This window comes from Betta splendens, chromosome 6 (genome assembly GCF_900634795.4).
Source record: "Betta splendens chromosome 6, fBetSpl5.4, whole genome shotgun sequence".
NCBI lineage: Eukaryota > Metazoa > Chordata > Actinopteri > Anabantiformes > Osphronemidae > Betta > Betta splendens.
In genome coordinates, this window is record NC_040886.2 from 8679933 (window position 1) to 8686283 (window position 6351).

The 6351-nt window shown below is 38.8% G+C and overlaps 1 long non-coding RNA gene across 1 annotated transcript in view; it reads right to left on the reverse strand.

Annotated features, from left to right (window-relative positions):
- Positions 1 to 5759, reverse strand: part of LOC114857053 (uncharacterized) — a 60973-nt gene extending 55214 nt beyond the window's left edge. Inside the window, exons 1-2 of the long non-coding RNA XR_003786163.3 lie at positions 5613 to 5759; positions 5207 to 5357 (exon numbers count right to left, since the gene is read on the reverse strand). This is a non-coding gene — a long non-coding RNA (uncharacterized LOC114857053). The remainder of the gene's footprint in view (positions 1 to 5206; positions 5358 to 5612) is intronic.
- Between the last annotated feature and the right edge of the window lie 592 nt (positions 5760 to 6351).

Here is a 6351-nt window from a genome sequence, read left to right on the forward strand (position 1 = left end):
TCTTTGTATTGTTCTCTCTTAATGTGCTTTACCTCCATGTGAACAAATGGAAACACATTCCCACTCTTATCCAGGTTATTCTGCTTTTCGCAATAGAATAACAAATCGCCCTCTGTGATGTAGTATTCCCTTGGGTAATTGGTTTTCTGGAGTGGTGACCATGTGGAGATGAAAAACAATCAGCAAAGCTCTTAACAGATGCTGTAATTACCTGAGCAGACTCGCACAAGCGCTTGACTACACCAGAGAAGTAGGTGTACCCTCTGTGATCTCCCACTTACAGAGAGGGAAGGGCAGAATCCACATGAACACTAGTTTCACCTAGATGTGCAATGTAATACACCATGTAATCATAAAGTATTACGGAGCGATATGAGACGAGAGGAATGGCTCTAATGAATTGTAAGTCCTGGAAAATTTGCAACAGAATGGACAAATGATCATTACCCAATGTAGAAGTGCCACACGAGTGTCAACCATGTCAACCATTCCATCAAAAGTGTTACCTACACCTGTTAAGATGCAGTCATGTGACATACTCATTGCAAACAACATTACCAAGAGTACGCGGATGTCTGATGTATGTTATCACATTAGCATCTTACCAAGATAGAGAGCTATGCCTCTAGCTACAACCCTTGCTGTGCTATTCTAGCAGTTCATTTACAGTCAAAGCCTATAAAACTTTTCTCATGTATTTTCATATTGTTTTCATATTGTTTTTGTATTTCATTAGACACTTTATATTGTAGTGTTCATGTTACTGTGTATATCCCCATCACAGTTTAACAAATTCTGACCTTATGAAAATTTTAATATCGGCTTCTTCCTCATGCATAATTTTTACGATGTACTAATCTGAACATGAAGACATAACCTCTGGACAACAGCAATGGTTATAATGACTTTTATTAGCACTAGTAACAGATCTGAATGTGCTCTAGTCATTGTTTTCCAACTACTGAGGAATTGGTCCTTTCGCCGCTCAGCTTGATCTGCCCGTGGGGACTGATCATTTTGTACAGCAGTGGAGAACATTAAAGGCTAAATTGCTTAAAATGGATTTGAAGACATGAGGGGAGAGTATTAAAGGTAGGTGTTAATGTTTGAAGCATGTGAGGTTAATGTGCTGCCATGCTGAGAGAACCTGTTCCTTCCCTTTAACCAACCCTGCACTCCTAAAGCTCGAAATGACCTCTGCGTTTAGTCACACACACAAACACACATACATTAGTGCAGCTACCTGATGGTTTGTTACCTCATCTAGTTCAGGTATATCAAACAAACCATAATGTAAAGTGATTTAAGACAAATACACATGCCACATTTTTTTACATTATTTTAAATAAAATGCACTACTCCTTTAAACACAAAGTGATTACAATCGCTGTTACACATGACCACATGTACATTCTCTCTGCTGGATCCCTGTTCCACCGTGAGAAACTGTCACCAGCTGAGCTGCTGGTGTTGCACATGCTTTAATCATAGCCACATCACAGTGACAGAGGATTGTGTTGTTTAATAAAGCTCCAGGACAAGCACACAATCTCCTCTAAACTATCTTTCTCACACTGTCTGCAAGTAGGACTGAGGAGAACTGGTTATTACCATAACATTGAGGATGCAACAGCTTACAATTTGTACAGTTGTCTGACATCATATCTTTACTACACTTCATACTGACAGACCATCAAACCTTCACCCTATTAAAATTATTCACTTTTTCCCTAAAATGTCAGTGATCTCTCGTCGCCCACAATCACCTGATGATGGGCAGGAATCACAACCAATGTAAATGCCAGAGTTAAAAAAAGAGGGGAAAATGAAAGGGTCATGTAAAATGGCCCTTAAACAAATCTTATCACACCAACCCAAATGAGATATCTAACCAATGGGAATAATTATCTTTACAATGAGGCTAATCTAAAGCTATCAAATAAAAACAAAGTTCAGCGTGAGTGAGTATAAGGCAATTATTCAAATGGAATAGAAATGCAAATGCATGGTCTTATATGGAAGAAACAATGAGCCAGTAGCTAGCATCCTCTCAGAACCACACTCCCCACTGGCTCATAATTTTCTGTAATGGATGTAAATGTCCTTGTGGACACATCTTCCGTTTTTTTAGGGCTAGTAGAATTATGGGGAGTCAGCTGTACCCTCATTTCAGAAGGCTCCTAATTGTGTTTATAAATGCCCCCATAGAGCAAAAATGTATTTTCATTAATGCAGATTTAATAAGACTTTATGCCAGAGAAGTAAATATATTTGAGCTTGACATAATTAGGTGTTAATCATTATTCAAATGCATTTTTACTATAACTCAATGTTGAAAAACAACTGTAAATTACTTTATTCTGCAGGTTTGTGTATTAACAATAAAAAGGGTGTACAGTGATCAGAGAGACATAGCGCTGTATTTGATTTAAGCTACTGTCTCCAACACCTCTGAAGAACAAAACTAGCATGAGTGTAAGCAGCTTAATGTCTGACATGCTCATCTTTTTGATCATTCAGATTACAATAGTGCCAAAAATGGCTTAGATACAAGTTTCCTACATCCAAGTCATCATCAGACCTACACTACTATTTGTGTGTAATTCATAAACAGTCTCAACAGCACCTTTCTGAGAGAGGAGATTTATATCCTCAATCCAAGCAAAGGAATGTGCACTCTTTTCCTCTGTATCCTCACACACCCACAGATGTTACCAACACCTCTGTCACCCTTTACATCGTTCTTGCCCCCCTCCATATTTTCAGTTTGCCCGAATTGTCCTTCATGCTGCCATATAAAACACAAGCTGCAGGCTCATGAGAGCAAAGGTAGATGTTTCAAAATGCTGTGGGAATATACCAGTGCTTCTTTTGCCAGCAGTGAGGCAGAAGATAGAATAAAAAATATGGCACTGGAGTTGGCCGTGGTTAGTTTAAAAATATTGGATAAAAAGGAGGCCAACAACACAGAGCAGCTGGTTCAGTTGCTGAAGGGTGTTATGTGTTATTAAAATATTGGGTATTCATTAATATTATTAATTGTTTTGTGAGCAAGAATGATAAACAGTTTATACTGATGGACAACATTAAAAAAGGACATACTTGAATTTAAAAATACTTTGTATTATTCTTATTTACACACACAATAAACATCTAAAATCTGTACAGCATATAGTACAAACAGAAGTTAGTGTTTGTAATGAGCACAGCAATACATACAGGAAATACAGAGAAGCAGTTCCCCTCATTCATTTCAATTGGATGCTATTTGTAATAAGACCAATAACTGGCTTCTAATTTCAAGATGATAGTTCCTCCCTCCCCTGCAACTGAACGACAGGAGTCGGAGGATGACTTTGGGAATGGGAGCACATGTGCACAACATGCCCCGTCAGCATGGTAAACTTACATCCCGACAACTCTCTGAGGCGTTTCTCATTTTACTTTTGATCTCGTCCCTCCTCCTCCTCCCTCCTAAACCACATTGCTTCTCTCATGTGACATTCATCACAAGAGTCAACATGAATACTCAATACACATATTTCCTTTAAAGATAAAATAAATGAAAATGCAAAAAAAAGCTGATGTTTAAATAAAGTTCCTTGGCTCTCTCCAGTACATAAATAATTGATCACAGAAAAGCTCCAGGGGGAGTCATGTTCACGGATTTGTTGACATCACGCCAATTTTCTCACTTATAGAACCCAATCTCTGTGTTTACCCTGCATAAAATTAACACATGCTGGACAGTCTCTCGAGAGAGCAGATGAAGACGGGCATTAAAATAAAAACAATTACAAATAGGATTTCAAATAGGGAGATGTATAGAATCTGAGAAATAAAATAGAAGTAGGACCAACTCTATCATCCATATCTTTAAGACATCACCAAGCAATAGCAGAAACAAAAGTGCAACTCTGCTATCAGACCCAAACAAGTGTAATGTCAAATGAGTGAAAAAAGGTTAAAACTTAACTCATAACGACATAATCAATACAATTAAAGTGGATTAAAGTAATTCTGTGACTATGTAAGCGACACAAAACTAGAGCAGAGAGTGCTGCTGGCAAAAAAAAAACACAAATCATCAGTTACGGTATTTGTTCTCTGGAGAGTGTAAAAGTATACAGCTTTTCAGCTTAGCAATACTGACCACACCTCAAAGACTTTACGGCATGATCCCATGAATAAATAAGCCCAAAAGTTTTGTCGATACACATTTCTAAAAGAAGTTTCAAAGCAATGATTTTGCGATGATTTCCCCAAATAAAACACGGAATTACACCAGACTAATAAGTGATGATTAAGATGATAGACATGTTATCTCATCAACAAAACAGCTGACAGCAGTGGGGGAGGAGTGACAGATCGGGTTGTACACGTCATGGTGGGAGCTACATCCTGTGTTATTTCAGGAAAGCAGAGGCAAGTTGTGTTACACTTCCCTTGCACTACATTACTACTGTGATGCTAGGGTATGAAACAGTCTACTCAGACACCCTCCAGTGATTTTTTTTCCTGTAAGTAAAGGATGCCTGGTTGCAATTTGTTTCTGTCAAGATTATTAATGGCTCTCAATAATATTACAGCTTATATGGATGACGAAGGTGCATATCTACAGGAGCCAATCGATAAATCTGTGATCCTCCAACCACCCACCCACTCATCTTGCTGCGAGATTTAGAGGCCGCGTGAGCAGCCTTGAATCCCCATGCAACACATCTGATGCAGATTAATACAAATGTTTCTTAAAATGGGCTCAAAATGTATAAATTAACACCTGGGGTATTCATTCAAGCTGAGCTGTTTTGTGGAGGCTGTGTGTACACTTTACCGTGCACTGGCTTTATAGTGCCTGTTAGGATGCTGCTGCATGAATACGTTACTACAGGTTGTGTGTTTCTGCAGTATTTAAGATGAGGAAATCCTACAGACCTACAACAAAAATCCCTCTACATCAAGTACACAACGCTGAGTGCGAGTGTTAGTACACCAAACCTGTAGCTCCAAATAGCAAACAAATACAGTACACTCAAAGGGGTTAAAACTGCAATGACTGCTGTATGCGAACCCACTCAAGACAGAAAAATAAGCATAAATGTTATATTAACCCTAAGATAGTATGCTAATGTTTATGACAAGCCAGCTCCAGCAGGTTACTCCTAGCATTAGCCTAGCAAGCAACGTACCTTAACTTAAAACCTACCTCAACTTTCGTGTCTTTTGTCTTTTTCTTGAAGTGCCCCTGGTCCAACAGGCGTTAGTTAGCATTAAAGGTCAGGTAAATGGCTTTCTTGTTGTCATGGTAACGGCAACATCTGTCGAACTCGGTCTGAGGCTACCGATGATGTGCCCACCTGTATAAAAATACAATTGTTATATTTACATTCTAATGTTCCTACAAATATGAATAGTCATGTTACAGAAGTTATAGTTGTCTGCAAGATAATAAACACACACCGAAAGGCACAAAATAGGAAAGAGGTAAGGCGGGACCAGCACTGCAACTAAGCTAGCATTAGCTTAGCAGCTGCTGAATTAGCATTAGCTATCCATTTGTGTACTGCAGCACTAAAAAAACAAATATCCACGAGAATAAACTACAAACACACCATATTCCTCAAAAGCAATAGCTTCTCCAATGCGTCACACGGAAAGGAAGTAATAAGAGGACGGCAGTTTCTAACTTTAACGGAAAACCTGCTCAACGGTGCGGTAAGTGAAATGTCCACTAGGCGTCGCCAAAGACTAAGGTAAGACCTCACACTTACGTCACACACACGACCGCCACGTGGGCGTAGCCAGTCTGCGCACATGAAATAAAACAGACCTCGCCTTTGAGTCTGTGTCAAGCGTTCTGGGAAAGGATTAGATTCATTAGCAAAATGTGGAAAAATTGAGAAAGTGCATGATCATTGATGCCATTGATGGCATATTTGCCCTATTTGATGCAAATATGGGATTATTAGTATGGGAGTGTATGTAGTATGGGAATATTACGTCGATTTCACCTACAGTAGTAGTAGCTATAGGCTAGACATTTAGCACGTACATAAACATCTTAGAATACATTATATTGTTCTGTAACTGCAATCATAAAACCATTTCTCAAACATTTACATTTTAATGTTGGTATAATTCCTCAAATCATACACAAACTCTTTTTTATTACTATGACAAGTGCTCCATTGTCTAAATAAAATATGAACGCCTTATTCCTGAATCCATATGGTTTTGATCCCAGCAGCCTCAGCGCTTGCATTAAACTGTGCATTCAGCTTTATTCGCTGCAGCCTCAGGGGGGTTAAATGACTTGGTGGGAAGAATTCAGTGTGAAATGGGATGTGATGC